Genomic DNA, 21,890 nt, shown 5'->3' with positions numbered 1-21,890 from the left:
CTCCAGAATGGTTGGATCAGTTCCCAACTCCACCAGCAATGCATTAGTGTCCCATCCTTTTTTTTTTGGTGGCATTATTTGCCACATCCTTCCCAACATTTATTGTTTTCCTTGACTGTTATATTAGCCAATCTGATAGATAGGAAGTGGTAACTCAGAGTTGTTTAAGTTTGCAATTCTCTAATCAAAAGTGATTTAGAACATTTTTTTCCGATAATGATTGATAGCTTTGATTTCTTCATCTGAAAAATGCCTATCCATATCCTTTGACCATTTGTCAATTGGGGAATGACTTGGATTCTGATAAATTTGATTTAGTTCTTACCACTTCTAATATCTGTGTGATATAAACACTGATATATAAGCACTGGGGATAAAAAGAAAAGCAAAATATGGTTGCTGTCTTCAAGGAGCTCACATTCTAATGGGAAGAGATAATTTCAGATGAATGGCACTGTGTAGGGGGTTACCAAACTTGCCTTCTATTTCTGGGAATGTTTTCAAATCTTTTCTGGAAGGGATGGTTTGTAAGCATTTAGAAAGAGAAATGGTTAGCTCCTGCAAAACAGTTTAAAAATGGGTCATGTTCGACCCACCCCACTTTATTTTTTTTAATTGGCATATCAGCAGAATAATATAGTCCCACCAGAACTAAATTTTGCCAAAGCATTTGTCAAATTCTTTCATGATATCCTGGTTCAGATGTTGGAGAGTTGTGGGTTAGATTCAAAGGTATTCTGGAACCAGCTCACAGATTTTTTTGGTATCACCTCAGAAATTGGCAACAAATGTGGTTTTGATTTATTATTTTTTTCTAGACTTAAGAAAGTGATAAAGAAAATGTTAGCAGATTAAAATTTAAGTCTTTCCCCTCTCTGACCTACAAAAATCTATTCCTTTTTTCCCTGCACCATGTGACACCCTCATTTATGTGTTTATTTTTTATATTTAAATGTTTCCCTTGGTTCCCGTTCTGTTTAGGCTCTATTTGTGTGTATGCTGAGGGGAGAGAGGGAAGAGCTGGTTGCTAAACATTTATCAGCACCTCCTAGTTAGATATTGGAATCGCTTGTGGATTTAGAAATTAAACTATTCCCAAAGAAAAGTCATTAAAAGTTCAGCATAAACTCAGAGAGAGGTATTTAGTGGGGTGTGACAAGGCAGGCTCTGTTCTTGACTGTTCCCTGCTTTTCCATGTAGACACCCCTTCTAACTGATTGATGGGTTTAAGGCCTATTGGTTCCCCTCAACCTGGTTTAACACTACTTCTAAGACATGCTACAGCTTGGAAAACTGGTTGGCAGATGGACACCAAAGAAGGAAAGCAGTCCTGAAAGGGGCTCAGCAAGTGCTCACATCATGGGTCTTCCCCAAATACCCATCTCTGAAAGAAGGTCTAGCCCAGGCACGTGAAGATTTCCCCTGGAGGAAGGGGTGGATGAAAGCAATTTGTTCCAATAACCATGAAGGATGCGTAAGTAGGTTCTGTGGAGTGTTCAGAACTTGAATGCTTCAGATGTGGAAGAAGCTAAGGCCATCCACTGCATCCTGGGCCATTCTCCATCATCTTGACTTTTGATTTTGCTCCTGAATTTTGATGACTGGAAGAGAGAAAGTAAGACCCATTACTTTATGCAGCCCCTCTTCCCTCAAATCCAGTTTATAAGTGAATCAGAAGACATCACCAATGATGTCCTTTTGGTCTTCTTTGAATATAAAGGGCAACAACAATAGCTTTTTCATGTCATTAAAGCAATGTTCTCAGAGCTGGCTTTTGCTTACCTCAAGTCAAGGGTAATTTGATGATAGCATTACTGGAAGCTATTTCCCGCCCCCCCCCCCAACTGTCTATTACTTTATTTAGTTTGGATTAATTGTAAATTATTCTTTGCCCCTCTGATTTTTCACAAGTAGACACCCTGTCTGCAAATGGGCAGTGTATAAGGCATAACATATAGTTGAATTCTCTGTTATTCAAAGGAAAGACTGAATTATTTTAAGTCAACTGACATGGCAATGCCACAGTGGAATGTTTGCCAACTATTTTCAGTCTGATCCTATGCTTTTGTGTATACAGGATTCCCAGTAACGGCCTCACCAACAAATTCTTTTGTCTTTTTTGTGCCGCTCTTTATGTGGCTGTCACTTGTGTTGAATCACTTGACTCAACTGCTCCGGATTATGTCAGAATTAAATTATGTGGTACTTTGTGAGACAGGATGTGATGCAAGTATGTTGTAGATTTTTTCTCTGTATGTTTCTTAGAGGAGATTCAGATTTTAAATAAAAGAATTGGGAGATTTTCTGAAAGCGTTGTTTGGGGGGCATGTTTTATATATTTTTATAAATCAATGGATTTAATTTCTAAACTCTCAAGGTATGTGAACCATTACTAGTGATTAGATGATTTTGTTTCTGTTCAAAGTTCAGTAGAAATAAATATGTTTAGCATTGTAAAGAAGTTTGAAATTAATAATCATACTTGGGCTGTCAGTAATTTGGTTAACTCAAGCTCACTTTTCATCAAATGTGTTTTCTTGGTTTCTTTTGTTAACTTTTTATTTAGCTGGCTGCATCTAGATGTGCCCCTTTCTCCCTCTCTCTCTTCTCTGTGAGAATGAGAACTGCATTTAAAAAAAATCATTGGATAACACAAGCCATAAGGATTTTCATTCACAGTTTAAAGTGTTGTGCTTTGTGAAAAGAACTGACAGAAAGACAAAGCTGTATACCTAGGCACATTCTAAGCCCACACATGCTAAGTGACCTGTGAACTGAGGGTTAGTGCAGGGTCAAGCCATTAATACTAGAGATGGGGATGGATTCAGAGTAAAAATGCCCCGTCCGAGATTCCTAGAACATTGCCTCTTTGATGAGCAGCTTCAGAAAGATAACAATTGATTACTTTAATTTGACAAAGCAGATTTCTGGCATTTCTGTGGCTCAGAAAAAAAAATTCATACCAGTGCCTGGAAACCTAATCTCTTTTTAAGTGTTCTATTAATTACTGGGAGTGAGAATGGAGGGTGTTTGAAATGAGAATGAGATCGCCTTTTAAATACAGTGGCATTTAGGGGAATTTTACAGGAGGTAAAAAGGCAGAGTGGTTGTCCTTGTTGTTTTTCGAAGAAGTCTTTGTAGGACATAGCTCGTTGACATGACTATCTTGTAATTTTTAAATTTATTTAATTATGGAAAGAATAAGATAAATTGCTTACATTTTGTTGAAATCTCTAAGTAAACAAGCAGTTAATATATAAAACAAAAGATGATGAAAAGTCACCATAGATTTAGTAACATTTCCAGACAGTTTGTAGGGCTTGCTCTACTGAGAGACACTGTGACATAGAGTATAACATGGCCACTTGCTACTTGGGTAGAACTAATGGTATAATCTTGGGCAAGTCTCATAACCTTTCTTCCTGTTCTGTAAATGCTGTCCATGGTAGTTCCTTACTCCTCTCTCTCGCTGAAATGTCAAGCTTTATTGTCAGTCCTTGGTGCCTACCTGCCATTACCCCTTTTTTCACAAGGTGGAATTATTGGTTATCTGGATGACCTTTGACAAGCCAACTAACTTGTTCAGTTATTTTCAAAACCTGCTTGGGGTTTTCTTGACAAAGATACTGGAGTGGTTTGACATTTCCTTCTCTAGCCTTATATACAGTAGGGTTGGGCTATGTTTTGGAAGATTTCCAAACTGACCACTAAGAATATTCTCTTATTTATGTTCCACTTAAGTAAATTTTTCATGTAACTAAATCTCCCTTAAGCACCAAAACTTTTTTTAAAAATTATTTTATTGGTACTTCCAATCAGAGTAGAGTGAGTATAATTTATTTTGGGGGGTTACTGTTGTAAACCTCACTTATTACAATTTTCTGGATACAGAAACCCCTTTAAGACTTATGGACATGGAATTGGAAGACATATTAGAGATTATCTAGAACAAATCCTTTATTTTTCAAATTGAAGAAAAAAATTTTTTTCCATGATTGCCCAGATAACAAGTGATAGAGCTAATATTTGAAGCAAGGCCATTGTCTTCCAAACCTATTGGTTCCTACTTTAAACCTGCATCACACCATGCTGCTGATTCACAACAAACTCTGATTTCAGGGCATCGAATTTGGCACCAGTTGTACCTGAATGGAACTAAGAAACACGATGTCCTTCATTTTGTTCAGGCCTAAAAGAGACTTTGCAACTGACTATATAAAAGAGAAATAAAGAGGAGATTCGTTCTTCCCTTAAACTCAGATAGTTGACATCTTGATCATAGTCCCTTTGCCTGTTTAGTTCTCACGGTTTCCTGAGTCTGGGGAAAAAAAGGCGCTGCCCCAGCCTCTCCCCGACACATACACACCCAATTGGAGCCCACACAGTCAGATGTCTGAGGTTTTTTTTTTTTTAAATTAAATTCTTATTTTATTAATTTTCTTTTTGGTTCTGTGCCTCTCATTTTTATTCCTTTTCAGCTGCTTCACATTAAATTCTACTCTGTGGTCAAGACATTTCTCAAGATGGTCTCTGATTAAAACTTAATAAAATTTAAAACAGAAGCGAGTACAGAATAGAATCATAGAGCTGGAAGGGTCTTAGAGATGGTCTAGTTCGCTGCTCCTCATTTTACAGATGAGAAAATTGAGACCTAGTGGAGGGAAATAGCTTGCTAAAGGGATGACACAAACAACTCATTAGTGTCAGAGTCTGAATCTTGATTCTCTTGATTTCAAGGTCAGGGCTTTTATACACCAAATGCCCCTAATCTCTAAAGGAAAATAATCATCATTTTTGGAGCCACTGTCTTAAGGGTCAGCCTAGTTGGTTGGTGTCTGATTGAGTTCAAACAGACCTATTCTACTAGCTAGTCTTAGATACCAGAAGTGCCTAATATTCCTATCAAATCCAGCCAAGCTATTTTGCCATCTGCTTGCCACCCTGAGCAAAACCCCTTGGCCAGCAGCCTCTGCTCCATCAACTCTTTCCACCATAAATTCTGGGAACAATAATCAAATTAATAGTACAACCACTTCTGGAAAAGGCATGCCAGCTGATGGCCCTATATAACATTAACCCTCTCTGTGACGCCTTTGGCCAAAATTCCCTTCCCTTGCCACTACATTACCCTGTAAGTTTTGTCATTTGTTAATAAAATGTAAGCTCCTTCAGGGTGAGGGTGCTCTCTCTTCTTATATTTGTATCCTCAGCACTTTGCAGAGTGTCTGGCATATAGTAAACACTTCATAAATTTTTTTAAATTCATTTAGTTAAAGGAATAACAATTTAATTCAAGATTGATCCCACTGTTACTCATTGAGTACTTATTTACCCAGCATTATAGAATTCTGAAGTTAGAATTTTGTGGTTTCTGATCTTAAAAAGTTTACACTTTTGTTTTGAAAGTAAGATTTACACACAAAACAAGTAGTGGCATATACAATACCATAAATAACCAAGAGTTTAACAAAATAACAAAAAACAAAACAAATGATATAAGGCAACCAGGCATAGGGGAAGAGGACATTGTTGGCTACATTATTCATTGGCTTTTTTCAGGTTCATCTTCCTTGATTTCTATAGTATTTGAATCTTGATTATTCTGTTCTGCTTACCCTTTTCTCCTTTGACTTCAACCATCATTCATTATCCTGCCTCTCTTTCCTCAGCGCTGACTACTACTTTCTCTCCCTTTTCTTGTTTCTTCCCAATTCCCAAATGTTAGCATACCACAGAGTACTATCCTTGGCTTTCTGTTCTTTCTTGACATTTTCTCCCATGGAAATGACATCCAGTTCTATAACTTCATCTCTACACCAGTGTCTGCCACATTTACACCCATAACCCCAGCTTTTCTCTCAGTGTCTAGTTCCTCACTTCTGACTGCTTGCTAGATATTCCCACCATCTATTCCCCAAACCTGGCATTTGATATGACTTTGACATCAAGATAACTGCATATTTTGAGTATTGCCTGTGGAATTCACACTCTGAGAAGCCCCCTCAGGCCACCAGAGCTTCAATTATAGCTCTCTAATGGACTCTTGCCTGAAATTCAATGTAAGAGATTTATCATGAGATGTTGCCTGCCAGTAGACAAATGTTTCTGGCAACAGCATTCATAAAACAATTTACTAAGGTAGAAAAGTTGTGATCTGTACTAGTGGCAGGTCCTATTCTGATGAAAGTGTTGAAATCAATCCTTCTACTGTCCCAAATTTTTCTATTATCCTTCTATTATACCTGTACCTAGAAATATTGATGTAAATCCTCTACTATCCCCAAATCATTATATCTGAAGCCAAACTCATCACCTTCTCCCCTCCCCACCTCATCTCTCTCAAATGTCCCCATTTCTGTTAATAATACCACCATTATTCTAAGAAACCCTCAAGACCTGAGTCATCTCTAAGGCCCTCCTTCCCCTCACTCCTAACATTTCTTCTTGGTTCTGTCATTTTCTTTTTGATAATTTTTGACAATATTGTTAGATGAGAGGTTCTTAATCTTTTTTGAAGGCGCTCTTTGGCAATTTAGTTGAAACCAGTGAATCCTTTCCTGGAATAAAATTTGTAAGTGTTTAAAATAAAATATGTAGCATTAGAAAGGAAATAAATTATGTCATTAAAAAATTAATGGAATCCAGTTAAAAAAACTCTTGCTTTTGACCCTATTTCCCCTTCTATATTATATTCACACTGATATCACCTCTTATTAAAGCCTTAGTTGATAATAGTCTCCTAACTGGTCTTTCTTCCCCCTCACTCAGTCCTGTATAACACTGCCAGATTGATTTTAAGTCATTGCTATTATTATCTCACTGTCATTAAAAAAAAAACAAAAACAACCTTTCATACCCCTTCTTATAGGACAATGTCCAAATTTCTTAGTCTAGTATTAACAGTCTGTTTTCATATTTCTAGCCTTGTTATACCTATCCAAGAACTCTTTGCTTTGTCCAAACTGGTCTCTTAGCAGAAAGATTTTCTGCATCCTGCCTCCAAGCATTTGACAGTCTGGCAGCTTTTATATAGTCCCCCCTTCCCCCTCCCACAACAGCTTTCATTAAAGGAACAGCTTCTGTCTTGCTTATTTCCTCATGACTAGCCCATTCTGGAATCTTTGAAACCTTCCTTCCCACTGAAAGGTAAGATTCCTCTCTCTCCTTCCCCTGATGAACACCTCTAATTCTGTTTTACCCACACCAGAAGTGTCAAACACACAGCCCACTAGCCTCCCTTTGTTCACACTTTGAGTGTGGCTGAACAAAATTAAAATGTAACTGGAAAATTTTTAGCAAAATAAATAAACATACATACATACAACACAGATAACTTTACATTTAAAATTCAGTCAATATGTGGCCCTCAGGGATCCTTATGTGTTTAGTGGCCAGATTTCTTTTTCAGTTTGGTAGCATTGGTTTACACCATTCAATATGGGACTTAATTACTTTTTATTGTGTTTCTTTGTGATTTTTTCCAGGTGTGTGTACACACACATACATACACATAAATGTATATATGTCTATATGCATGTATGTGTATGTATTTACATGTGTAAATATACATGCATACACAAAAAAGATATATACATGTATTTATATATAACCTTTTTTGTGGAATGGATTGTAAAAATTAAGAGTGTAGTTTCTGTCTTAGATTTCTTTATAGCTCCCATTACTGGCTCCAGACCTGCTGATAGATGAATATAGATTCACAAATAAGTAGAGTGGTAAGTGTTGGTTTGCATGGCATTATTTGAAGAATCCCATAAAGGTCTAACTGTTCAAAAAGATTTTCCTGTTGGGAGTACAGTATATGTAATAAATGGTCATTGAATGACATTTTCCAGTAGAGGGGGCATCTAGGTGGCTTAGTGAACTGAGAACCAGACCTAGAGATGGGAGATTCTGGGTTCAAATTTGGCTTCAAACACTTCCTAGCTGGATGACCCTGGACAAGTCACTTAACCCCCATTGCCTAGCTGTTACTGCTCTTCTATCTTATAACTAATTCGCAGTATTGATTTTAAGATGGAAGGTAAAGAGTTTAAAAAAAAAGAAAGAAATTTTACCATTAGAGAGTCATTCTTCTATGTTAATCATGGCCTCAACTATTGGTGTTCTTGAAATTCAAATAGTCCTAGGATAGGTGAAAAACACATTAAATAGCTACAGGCTTTTAATTTGTTAAGTTGATGTTTGCATGGAAAAAAGAGATTGCAGGATAGCTTAAAATACTCTAGGCTTCTGCTGGAGGAAGGAGCAAGGGAAGGCATTCATTCAAAGGAGATAGAAAGAGAACAATGACAAACTTTGGCTGCCTTACAATTTTGTCTATGGCTGGGCCAGCAGATTAGTATGGGAAAACTGTCTCCTACACATGTGACATCTATTGTTTGAAAATCATAATACAACGAATTCTCATCATTTGTTTTCTCCAAAACCACATCAAGGAGAATCCATCCCCAATTTTTTAAAAGTGCATTTATAAGTGTTTTATTCTAGGTTTTCATTGCTATCTTTCAAATTCAGTTTCTGGTGAACTGTGCCTTGCTCCTAGAAGGAACCAAACCAATACTCATCATAAAGGGATGCAGCCACTTTAACTGAAGCAGTTTGTGAAATGAAGGCTTGCTAAAGGCTTTATTTTTTATAAAAATAAACAATTTTTGAGTGAAGATTGAATTATGTCTCTCTCAAGTTAAAGAAGTTAGTTAACTGATTGGAAGGAGAAGGCTAAAAAGTAAAATGGAAAGTTATCTATCTTCGTTGCATTCTGAGTACCTGGTACATAGAAGTATGAAATAAATTTTTATGATGAGGATGATGATGTTGTGATTGGGGGAAAGTAGCTACATAGATGCCCTCAAATGCTGTTACTTCACTTTTGCCTCATGGCAGAAAGGACTCCAGATCAGAAAGCCCAGAATAAATTAGAAAGAACTAAAGACTTAGAGCTGGAATGAATCTCAAAGTTCCTCTAGACTTTACTTTTGCAGATCAGGAAAGTAAGTTCTTAACTGAGGATAAATGACTTGTCCAATATCACATAGCTAGCAAGTAATTAGTAGAGTAGAGATTCAAACCCAGACCCTTTGACTCCAGATCTAACATTCTTTCTTCCTTACTACTCTGTCCCTTAACTCTGCTTCAAATCTTCAAGCATCTTTTTTCCATGCTGGGACAGAGACGAGGCTCAGAGCCCAAAGAAGTAAAAGAAATTTAAACTCAATTAAACCTGGAATCTGTGAGGAAAACTGGAAGTTGAAGTACCAAAGCGAGTAGGTGAGAACAAGGAAATTTGCTATTTTTGTGTTATAAAAGAAATAATATGGAAATTTCTAGGAATCAAATGCAGAGGCAGAAGAAATGAAGTAATGTGCCTTTATTTTAAATGTTACTAAAAAAAATCTTTAAATACAGCCTCTGTTAAATGTTGACTCTGTTTTGCTATTTTAAGCTCTGTTTAAAATATGCCACCCAAATTTCAGGTTGGTTCCTGAATTTCTTTTCAAGGTTGAAACACCAAGCAGCAAGGCATGAAGCAACAGCCAATGTTGGCCCCAGAACATTACGACATCAAAGAGGCTGAGTGAGAAATGTATAAGTAGACATAGGAAACTGGAACTTTATGGAGGAGACTTACCAAACATAACTCCCCTTCAAAGGATCCATCCTGGATTTGTAATTTATGTTGCTCTCAAGGCCAAAAAGGAATCTATTTTGAAAGTACTTATTACATTAGAAAATAGATACTATCTATCTGTAGACATTTATTAAGTGATCATTGTGTGCCAGGCACTATACTCGGTGAAAGTTTGTATATTCCTTTGATTTAGAATCTTTCAGAGGGTTGTAATTTATGATGTTCTACACAGCCATTGAAACTACCTTGACCTACCATGTTACACGAGCCAAAAAGGCAGAGAGAGCTAGCTATACCCCCCCAAAATTCAGTACTTGTATAGATGGATGGAAGCAGATATGGTATTTTATTGGTGTTTGAGCTGTGAATCAGTGCAGTCTCTAAGAAGGAAATCTGGCAATGTGGAATGAGGCATCAAACTGATCATGCCTGATAGGTGGGTAGAAGGGGCTATGGTCTGCTTCAGTGCAGGGAGCACCTACATCTCTAAGTTGGAAGATCACCACAGCATCCAGGAAGCTTTACCCAGACTCTCGAAAGCTTAGAGTTGAACCGAACTTCAGAAGCCAGTTACTCCATTCCATTCCTGAACAAAATTTGTGTATTCAGTCCCTTCCTTCCCTCAACGAGTAGTTACTCAGTTTTCATTTCAATACCTTTAGAGAGGAAGAAGCTGCTATTTTCTATTGTAGCCTTTTTCTATTTTGAATAGTTCTGACTATTGTTGTTTGGGTTGTCTCAGTTATGCCCAACTCTTTCTGACTGCTTTTGGGTTTTTCTTGGTAGAGGTACTAGAGCACTTGGCATTTCCTTCTCTAGCTCATTTTCTAGACGAGGAAACTAAGGTGAACAGGGTTAAGTGACTTGTCTAAGGTGACATAGCGAGGAAGCATCTGAGGAATATTTTAAACATAGAAAGATGAGTCTTCCTAACTTTAGGCTCAGCAATTTTTGCACTGTGGAGCTACCATACTGCCCCTAGCTCTGATTATTAGGAAGCTTTTTCTTCTCAAGAGTCTCAATTTATCTTCTGCACATTACACCCATTGCTTTGAAAGTACTACTGTGTACTTCCTTAAAAACTGGATAGAGGAGAGACAGAGAGACTATTTTTTTTGCCTTGCAATCATTCAATTCAAATCAATTCAGCAAATATTTGTCAAGTGCTTGTAGTGTGAAAAACTGTGTCTTGGAGGTACAAAGACAGATGTCTAAAAGGAAGTTAAAGTTTACATACTGAGCAATAGCTCAGTAAGTATATATTTTATACTATTTATACTATTTTAGTATGCCACTGGTTTTGTTTTTGTTTTAGTAATTTCCTAGGATGATCGCTATCCTTATAAGCCATCTATTCCTCCTTATTTTATAGCAGAGAATACCAAAGACCCCCCCCCCCCAATTCAGTGACTTCCTTAAGGTCACTCAAGTAGTGACAAAGGTCAAATTTGAACCCTGGTCCTCTGACTACAAAGCCAGTGCTCTTTCCATGATTACCTTGCTACATCTCCCTGGTTATAGTGCTCTAAATAACTTGGTGTTACTTGATTAGATTAGTAACTATTTCTACTACACATTGGCAAATCATGTATAACCAAGTTTTAAAGAATTATCTTGGAGCATGGTGAGATACAATTGATATGCCCTTGATCACAGAGACAGAAGAGACAGAGACAGAATCCAAACCTATGTGTCAAAGGCATGACTCAAACCTGTTGCTGTCTAACACTAATACCAGCCTTGTGGCCACTTTACAGCGAGAGTATAAAGAAAACATCACCTCAAGCTGGCACAATTAAAGCATTACTAATGGAAATGGAGGGAGACAACCCCAGACACAGGGACTTAGAGAAGCTTGGTTAGCCAGTTAACTACTCATGTAACCATGAAATCCTCCTCCTACAACGTGCAATTTATGACAAACCTTTTTGGTCCCTGTGGCTCCATTACAATGATCAAAGCTAAAATAACAAATGTAAACAGTACAGTTGGTTGATGCATTTTTAAAAAAATGATTTATGAACATTAGCATTTAGTTTGCTATAGAAAATGTGGGTAGGTAAAAATATGACTTCTTAATTTCCATGATATATAATTCTGAGTGAATAGAAGTACTTGGAATATTTTTAACATGTCTTTTCTTGTAGAGTGTGGGGAAAGTGTAAGTTAGGGAGAGGGAAGGAAAGAAAGAAAAGTTTGAATAATGTAAGCTAGTGATCAAACCCAGTGAGTCTTATGTATAAGTGAAACTAAGAAGTTGACATGAATAATATAATTAATGAATCCCTTGAAGTACAGAAAAATATTTTGTTTTTCCTTCAATCCATCACCTCTCTGCTGGACTATTGAGGTAGCCTTCTAAACGTTTTTCCTGTCTTAAATCTTTGTCCTTGATGATCCATTTTTCTAATCACTTCCCAAAATGATTTTCTTAAAGTGTTGGTCTGATTTAGATAGAAGTTGGTCTAAATTAGAAGCCTTTCAATAAGATCAGGAGTGAAGCAAGAATGCCCATTATCACCTCTGTTATTTAACATTGTACCAGAAATGTTAGAGGTAGAAATTAGAGAAGAAAAAGAAATTGAAGGGATTAAAGTAGGCAATGAGGAAACCATCACTCTTTGTAGTTGATATGATGGTAGATTTAAGAATCCTACAAAATCAGCTAAAAGGCTAGTGGAAATAATCAACAACTTTAGCCAAGTTTCAGGGTACAACATAAACCCACATAAATCATCAGCATTTCTACATATAGAGTGTGGCTATCAATATTTTTGAAAAACATTTTTCATTATTATCTCTTTGGGGTACAAACCCGGTAGTGGTGTTGCTGGATCAAAGGACATGCATTCTTTTAAAGCCCTTTGTATATAATTCCAAATTGCCTTCCAGAATGGTTGTATCAACTAACAACTTTATCAGCAATGTGTTCATGTCCTAATTTTCCACATCCCCTGCAACATTTATTATCACTTTTCTTTGCTGTCATATTGGCTAATCTGCTAGGTGTGAGGTGGTACCTCAGAGTTGTTTTGATTTGCATTTCTCTAATTATGAGAGAACACTTTTTTCATGTGTTTACTAATAGTTTTGATTTCTTTATCTGAAAACTGCCTATTCATGTTCCTTGACCATTTATTAATTGGGGAATGGCTTGATTTTTTGTACAATTGACTTTGCTTCTTATAAATTTAAGAAATCAGACCTTTGTCAGAGGTTTCTGTTATAAAGATTTTTCTCAATTTGTTGCTTTCCTTCTAATTTTGTATGCATTGGTTTTGTTTGTACAAAACCCTTTTAATTTAATGTAATCAAAATTATTTATCTTACATTTTGTAATATTCTTTATCCCTTGCTTGGTCTTAAATTCTTTCCTTTCCCATAGATCTGATAGGTATAATATTCTATGTTTACCTAATTTACTTACCATTTCCTTCTTTATATTTAAGTCATTTACACATTCTGAATTTATCTTGGTGTAGGGTGTGAGATGTTGATCTAAACCTAATCTCTCTCATACAGTTTTCCAATATTCCCAGCAGTTTTTTGTCAAATAATGGGTTCTTGTCACAAAAGCTGGGGGCCTTTTGGGTTTATTGAATACTAGCTTCCTGAGATCATTTTAACCTAGTCTATTCCATTGATCCTCCCTTCTGTCTCTTAGCCAGTACCATATTGTTTTGATGATTATGCTTTATACCATTTACTGCTAGGCCCCCATCCTTCACATTTTTTTCATTAGTTCCCTTTGATATTCTTGATCTTTTGTTCTTCCAAATGAACTTGGTTATGTTTTTTTCTAATTCAGTAAAAAAATTTTTTTGGTAGTTTAATAGGTATGGTACTAAATAAAGTAAATTAATTTGGGTAGGATTATCATTTTTATTATATTAGCTCATCCTACCCATGAGCAATTAATGTTCTTCCAAATATTTATATCTAATTTTAATTGTGTGGAAAGTGTTTTGCAGTTGTGTTCATATAATTCCTGTGTTTGTCTTGGCAAATCAATTCCTAAATATTTTATATTATCTAGGGTGATTTTAAAAGGAATTTCTCTTTCTAATTCTTGCTGCCAGGATATGTTGGAAATATATAGAAATGTTGATGATTTATGAGTTTATTTTGTATCCTGCAACTTTGCTAAAGTTGTTGATTATTTCCACTAGCTGGTTTAGTTGATTTTCTAGGATTATTTAAGCAGACCATTATATCATCTACAGAGTAGTAGTTTAGTATCTTCATTGCTTACTTTAATCCCTTCAATTTCTTTTTCTTCTCTTATTGATACAGCTAATGTTTCTATTACAATTTTAAATAATAGAGGTGATAATAGGCATTCTTGCTTCATTTCTGATCTTATTGGGAAGTCTCCTAACTTATCCACATTGCATATGATGCTTGCTGATGATTTACAGTTATATTGTTTATTATTTTTAGGAAAGACCCATTGATTTCTATACTTTCTAATGTTTTCAATAGGAATGGGTGTTGTATTTTGTTAAAGGCTTTTTCTGAATCTATTGAGATAATCATGTGATCTCTGTTGGTTTGGTTGTTGATATGGTCAATTATGAGGATAGTTTTCCTAATAGTAAACTATCCTTGCATTCTTGGTATAAATTCCACCTGGTTATAGTGAATAATCCTGATGATAACTTGCTGTCTTTTTGCTAATATTCTATTTAAGATTTTTCATCTGTGTTCATTAGGGAGATTGGTCTCTAGTTTTTCTTCTTTGATTTTGGTCTGCTTGGCTTTGATGTTATAAAAGGAATTTGGTAAAACTTTTTCTTTGCTTATTTTGTCAAATAGTTTGTATAATATTGGGATTAATTGTTCTTTAAATGTTTAATAGAATTCATTTGTGAATCCATCTGACCCTGGGGATTTTTTCTTAGGGAGTTCCTTGATGCAAGCCATCAATTTATTTTTCTGAGATGGGATTGTTTAAGTATTCTATTTCGTCTTTGTTGATCTAGGCAGTTTGTATTTTCTGTAAATATTCACCCACATAATTGGGCAAAATAGATCTTAATAATTACCTTAATTTCCTCTTCATTAGAGGTGGGGGGTTGTTCTTTTCATCTTTGATATTGCTAATTTGATTTTTTCATTCTTTTTTCAATTAGATTATTAGAATAACTGGTACTTAATCTATTTTATTTGTTTTTTCAAATTACAAGCTCCTAGACTTATTTATTAAGTCAATAGTTCTTTTACTTTCAATTTTATTAATTTCTCCTTTGATTTTTAGGATTTCCAATTTCGTTTTTATCTGGGAATTTTTAATTTGTTCTCTTTCTAGTTTTTTAAGTTGCATGCCCAATTCATTGACCTCGTCCCTCTCTGATTTGTTGACATATGCCCTCAGGGATATAAATTTTCCCCTCTTTGGCTGCTTCCCACTGCTTTGCCTGTATCCCATAAATTTTGATATGTTGTTTCCTCATTGTCATTCTTTTCAATGAAATTAGTAGTTGTTTCTTTGATTTGTTCTTTGACCCACCAGTTTTGAAGAATTAGATTATTTAGTTTCCAATTAATTTTAAAATTGGCCTTTCTGTAAGCCCTTATTGATTATGATTTTTATTGCATTATGATCTGAAAAGGTTACAATTTTTATTTCTGCTTTCCTACATTTATTTACAATCTTTTTATGCCCTAGTACATGGTCAATCTTTGTGTATGTGCCATGTGCTGCTGAAAAGAAGGAATATTCCTTTATATCCCAATTTATTTTTCTTTAGGTATCTATTAGCTCTAATTATCCCAACATTTCATTCACTTCCCTTACTACTTTCTTATTTATTTTTTGGTTTGATTTATCTAGTTCTAATAGGGGAAGATTGAGGTCCCCCACTAGTATGGTTTTACTATCTACTTTCTCCTTAAGCTCCTTTAATTTCTCCTTTAGAAATCTGAATGCTATACAGTTTGGTGCATATATGTTGAGTACTGATATTTCTTCATTTTTACTGCCTTTCATTAAGATCTAATTACTTTCCTTATCTCTTTTAATCAGATCTATTTTTGCTTTAGCTTTGTCTGAGTCAGAATTTCTACTTCTGCCTTCTTTGTCTCAGTTTCAGCCCAGTAAATTTTGTTCCACCCTCTTACCTTTAAAGACCCTGTGTATGTCTACCTACTTCAAGTATGTTTCTTGTAGATAACATATGATAGGATTCTTGTTTTTAATCCATTCTGTTATCTGCTTCCTTTTTATGGGTGAGCTCATCCCATTCACATTCACAGTTATGTTTACTATTTCTGTATTCCCCTCCATTTTGACTTCCTCCTTTGATTCTTCCTTTTCTTTTATGCCTCTTACCCTCCACTCTAACTTTTTGCTTTTGGTCAGTCTCCCCCCTTTCCCTTCCCTAATGTTATTCCCCTTCCCACCCCCTCTCTGCATATTCCCCTCTTCCTATAGTACTTTTAAATCTCCAAACCTTTCCCTCCCTTGTATTGCTCCCCTCCCTACCAGCCCCTTTATTACCCTTCTATTTCTCCATAGGGCATGATACAATTCTCTTCCCTAATGGATCTGACTGTTCTTCCCTAAGCCAATTCCAATGAGCATAAGATTTAAGTATTACCTGCCACCAACCTCTTCCTCTCTTCCATTGTATTGGTCTTACCTCCCCTTCCCTCCCCCACCTCGTATGCTTCTTTTTGAAATATATATTTACCCCATTTCATCTCTTTTCTCATTTCTCTTAGTATTATCCTCTTTTTACCCCTATTTTTAAATATTTTTGACATATCATCCTATACAGTTTACCTCTATACCCTCTAAGTATACTTCTAGCTACTCTGATGATTATAACAATTTTAAGAGTTACCAATATCATCTTTTGATGTAGGAATACAAATCATTTCATTTTATTGGATCCCTTAAAATTTCTTTTTCTTTCTTAATTACCTTTTGGTGATTCTCTTGAGTTCTCTATTTGGATGTCAAATTTTCTGTTTAAGTCTGGTCTTTTCTTCAGGAATGCTTGGAAATCTTCTGTTGTATTAAATGACTATACTTTCCCCTTCAAGAATATAGTGAGGGGGCAGCTGGGTAGCTCAGTGGACTGAAAGCAAGGCCTAGAGATGGGAGGTCCTAGGTTCAAATCTGACCTCAGACACTTCCTAGCTGTGTGACCCTGGGAAAGTCACTTAACCTGCATTTCTTATTTAAAAAAAAGAATATAGTCAATTTTGCTGGGTAGTTGATTCTTAATTGTAGTCCCAGTTCCCTTGCTTTCTGGAATATCATATTCCATGCCTTCTGGTGCTTTATTGTGGATGCAGCCAGTCCTGTGTAATCCTGACTGTGGCTCCATGATATCTGAATGGTTTCTTTTTAGCAGCTTATAGTATCTCTTCCTTAGTCTGGGAGTTCTTGAATTTGGCTATAACATTCCTGGGCATTGTCAGTTGGGAATTAAATGCATGAGACGAGCTGTGGATTCTTTCAATCTCTGCTTTACTCTCTTGCTCAGGAACATCAGGGCAGTTTTCTTGGATAGTTTCCTGTAGAATGATGTCCAGGCCTTTTCTTTGGTCATGATTTTCAGGTAGCCTAATAATTCTTAAATTGTCTCTCCTGGATCTGTTTTCCAGGGCAGTTGTTTTATCAATGAGGTGTTTCATATTTTCCTCAATTTTTTCAGTCTTTTGATTTTGTTTATAGATTCTTGCTGCCTTATAAAGTAATTTGCTTCTAATTGTTCAATATTAATTTTAAAGACTGAATTTCATCCTTGAATTTTTGATCCTCCTTTTCCTTTTGATCTATTTTTCTTTGTAGAGCATTTTTTTATCTTTTACTTTCTTTGCCTTGTTTTCAATTCTGTTGGTTTTTTTTTTGGTCAATTCTGGTTTTAAAGAAACTATTTTCTTGTTTTTGTTCATATACCTCTGTTTCCAGTTGATCTATTTTTGCTTTTTAAGTTCTTTTCCCTATTTTTTCAACCTCTCTTAATTGTTTTTTGAATTGTGTTTTGTGTTCTTCCAGAGCCTGAGTCCAATTTGCAGGAGTTCTTGAGTTTTTGTTGGTGTCCATTGGTCCTCCTCTGTTCCATTTGTTCTTTGTTCATTATATGAATAAAAACTGCCAATTGTAATTTCTTTTTTTCTTTTTCTGTTGTTTTCTCATATTTTTTCCTTCTTTCTCTCTTCTTATTGGCTGTATTCTTGATTCTTTGTTTATTTGATGGATCTGTGAGTTTGGGCTTTTCTGCCCTAAAGGGGCTTCTTCTATGCTCTGTTGATTAACTTGATTAGGCAGATGGAGCTGACCTGTTGTATTAATATGCCCTACAGCCACAACTTCCACAGCTTCCAGCAGAGACTGAAGGTGAATGTGAATATGTGGTGGTTGAGGGTAGTTACCCTTGGTAAATCTACTCCTTTCTGCCAGCTGCCTCCCTGCCAGCTGCTCAGTCAGAGCCCTGAGCTTCCCATGTTGGTACCCAGGTACTCTGTTGCTATTGCAGTTTTTGTCCTGGTATCCCAGGCAACTGGATTTTTTACTATGGATTTGGGCTTTTCTGCCCTTTTTTTTCTCTAGAGGCTTATTCTCTGTATTATTGATAAATGGAATTAAGCCAGTTGATTTTTCTGGCAGAGCTGAATGTTCTGAGAGGCCAAAACTTCCTACAGCAAAGGCCTAAGATTGAGGTTTGGTAGCTGAAGGCTTTGTGTCTTCTTCTCTGCTTCTCCCCTCCAGCTGCATCCTTGCCAACTGTGGTCAGGGCCCTGAACTTTGCGTAGTTGTAGTAGCAAGGTACTCTGTCCCAGTTGGAGCCTTCACCGTGAGACCCCAATCACCATCCGAGTCTCAGCACAGTAGGTGGAGGAGTGGCACTGGGACCTTCCTTCTTTCTTTCCCTTAAATCCAAGAATTCAACCTTCTCTGTGCACCTTTTAAATTGAACTGAGGAAGAGGGTCCCGCAGCCCTTTCTTGTTGTTGTATTTGGTTTTCTGTCCCCCTTGAAATGCTTTGTTTTGATTGGTGTGGAAAGATTTTCACAGAGAAATCATTTTTTGCTGCTTCTAAGCCACCATCTTGACACCACCCCCATTCCCACTTCTTTTATATGTTCCTGTTTTCTCCACCCATTATAAGGAAGTTGAGATAAATTATTTCCTAAGACAGCAGGTTGGAGGAAACAAGCTCTTGTAAAGGAGGGAGAGAGCCTCAGTGGGAGTCAGAAGGGAGGCACATTCATTTTGATGGTGTTGGATATACTTCCTCAACCTGTAGCACCTTTCCTTTCAGAGTTTATCTTATCTATTAGAGCTCCTAATTGTACCTTCCAGCAGTTCTTAAAGTATGGTTCAAGGACTTCTAGGAATTCCTGAGACCCTTGTGTGTTTGGGTCCAAATGTCAATATTTTTCATCATTATTTATCTATAAAAAATCTCCCTTTTTCAAAGATATATATTTGATACCATATTTTCTTCATATACATCAACCAAATCAAAATAGATTGAATGCAAAAGTAGACATGAGCAATGCCACTCTTCTCAGTATTTTTTGCTCTGAAAAATATAGTTCTTTTTCATAAAATATTATTTTAATATGTAATAGATTGTTTTTGTTTTTAATGAATAATTTTTAAATATCATCAGTTTGGATTTCTGATATGGTAAATTTGACAATCCACATAAACAAAAGCTCTTCAGGGTCCTCAGTAACTTTTAAAAGTATAAAGAGGTTCTGAGACCAAAAACTTTGAGGGCTACTGCTCTCTACTTTACAAAATTTGCCAATCATTACAAAGCAGCTGGATCCTTACTTTTTCCATTCTGAACCCTTTTTACTCCTCTGTATCTTCAGATCCAAATACTCCATTGTATCAAAGGCTATCACTGACCCAAAGTATAGCAAAAAGACACTCCATCCTTTTAACTTTTCCCATTTATATATTTTTTTAAATTTCCCAAATGTTCAGTCCCCACCCCAACCTTTACATTCCAATCATGAAATGTATGTAACCTACAGGAAGGAGGGAGAAGATCATTGTCCCTTTTAACTCCCCAAGGATAGAGTACTTCCCTCTCCACTCTCAACCTTTTCCTCTCTTTCAACATTGTCATAACTTTTATAATTCCGAAAGGGTTCCTTACCTCTTCTCTGAACACCTTCCTCCTTTTAAAGATAGTTCTCTCATCTGATCTCATAGCATTTCTATTCTAACTTGTGGTAGGTCTATTTCAGATGACTTTTGTTCCCTGGATTATGTAATAATCCATGAGGTCATAGACTATTGGTCTTTTGTTTTTGTGTGCTCTCCAATTCATAACTCAGACCATAACACTTATTAGGTATTTAATAAGTTGTTTGTCATCATAGGAACATAGATTTAAAGCTGAAAGTGAACTTAAAGGGCATCAAGAAGCCTAATTTTGCAGAAAAGGAAACTGAGGCACAGAATGGTTAAGTAACTTGCCCAGAATTATCATATAGCTGGAAAGTGTCTGAAGCAGTATTGAACTTAGTTCTTCTTGACTACAGACCCAGCATTCTGTTCACTCTGCTGCAGATCTAGAATGTCAAATGAAATAAATAAAAATAATTAAAACTTACATAGTAATTGCCACTATCCAATTGAATATTTGGGTGTCCTTGATGATCCTTAGGACATATTCCTGAGAAAACTGAAGATGAATGGATTTCACATTCTGATTTTCATTCTGTACTTTGGAGTAGAATTATATAGAACACCTCTCTCTCTCTCTCTCTCTCTCTCTCTCTCTCTCTCGTCTCTCTCTCTCTCCTCACTCTCTTCCCTCTTACATGAGTGAGAAGAGTTCCTTTACATGACAACTGTACAGATATTTGAAGACAGTGATTCCTTTCCTAGTTATCTAGGTTAGACACGGGGTCAGTGTTCTGAAACAGATAGCTGTAAACATAAGTAACCATTATTGCAGAGATTGGGAGAATACCTAGGATGGTGCATTTCCAGATCCAGTGTAAGGGATAGCTTAAAAGTCTTCTTGTCCAACTGTTGTCATTTTGCTAGAGAACACTAAAGGGTTCATGGGATAATGGGCTTTGCTCAAGGTCACATAGAGAATAAGTGTCAGAGTCAGGTCATCTGATTCATTAAATTGTGAGCTCCTTGAGGGCAGGGACTGTGGGGTGTGTGTGTGTGTGTGTGTGTGTGTCCTCTTTTAACTCAGTGCCTGGCACATACTAGGTGCTTTATAAATGTTTATTGACTGTTTTTGACTAAAGCGTGTAGCATTGTATTTGGCACATAGTTGGCACTTAATAAATGTTTATTGTCCCTTTTTTTGGCTCAATGACTATTACTGACTAAAGCTGGTCAGAACAATGCCTGGCCCATAGTATGCACTTAATAAACATTTATTGATTTATTGACTGATTCCAGATTCCCCTCTGCCATGAAGCTCTGGTAAATAGACCTTGCCCTTTCCAGCAGCAGCTCAGTGTCCCTGAATATGATGGATTTCTAGGCTGGTACAGGAGGAGGCTGTCTTTTGCTTCTGCCTCACAGCTCACTCCTTCTTGAGCTAGCACCTGAGGTGGTAAAATTCACTGATTCCAGTAGAGGGCAGTACACACAACTACACAATCCCTGCTATTGCCAAGGCAAGGGAAAATGACCTGATTCTACCACTAAAAATTAAGGAGGCCATGAATCATGATTTTGGGATTAAAACTAACAAACAAAAAGTTAGAGAGAAAGATTGAAAGGAAAAGATTGGAGAGAAAGAGGGAAAAACTCTGGGTTTTGTGATGGATTTCTATGGTAAAGATTACAAAAAAACATTTTTGAAAAAATAAGCTTTTGTAATATGAATCAAAGTTCTTAGATTCATGGAACGTTAATGTTGAAAGGAACCTCTGAGGTCATCCAAGTCCATCTCTTTTGTTTTAGTGAAGAGAAAACTGTGGTGTTAATAATAACATCACAAAGTGGCATTAATGAGGTACTGTATAAAAATTATATTTGCCAAAAGGAGCACAAAAAGGATATGTATATTTAAAAAATAGATGGTTAGGACAGTTCTGAGGACCTGAAGATAGATCAGTCCTTTGATCAATAAACTGAGGGAATCTGGATCTCAGTCATCCACAATGACTAAATGTGAGGATGGTTTTAAGGTTTTATTGTGCATTTACATATGACGTCCATAGTTTTGAAATATAGATAAGAAAAATAGAAAAGAGGTTCTATTTCAAAGAACTGTGGTGAGGGTGGGCCAGACTT

At 36.2% G+C, this 21,890-nt stretch overlaps 1 protein-coding gene and 1 long non-coding RNA gene across 4 annotated transcripts in view; one reads left to right on the top strand and one right to left on the bottom strand.

Moving 5' to 3' along the window:
- The window catches only part of PLEKHG4B (pleckstrin homology and RhoGEF domain containing G4B), a 353,991-nt gene that overhangs the window by 99,885 nt on the left and 232,216 nt on the right, over positions 1 to 21,890 (top strand). The gene's annotated exons all lie outside the window — the stretch shown is intronic.
- LOC103094799 (uncharacterized) lies at positions 1,117 to 19,911 on the bottom strand. The gene is made up of 2 exons (XR_464014.3): positions 19,777 to 19,911; positions 1,117 to 1,601 (listed from the first exon to the last, which is right to left on the bottom strand). It is a non-coding gene; the product is annotated as an uncharacterized LOC103094799 (long non-coding RNA).

Source organism: Monodelphis domestica, chromosome 3 (assembly GCF_027887165.1).
Source record: "Monodelphis domestica isolate mMonDom1 chromosome 3, mMonDom1.pri, whole genome shotgun sequence".
Lineage (NCBI taxonomy): Eukaryota > Metazoa > Chordata > Mammalia > Didelphimorphia > Didelphidae > Monodelphis > Monodelphis domestica.
The sequence above is the reverse complement of the archived record's forward strand: the minus strand, read 5'-3'. Positions and strand labels throughout refer to the sequence as shown.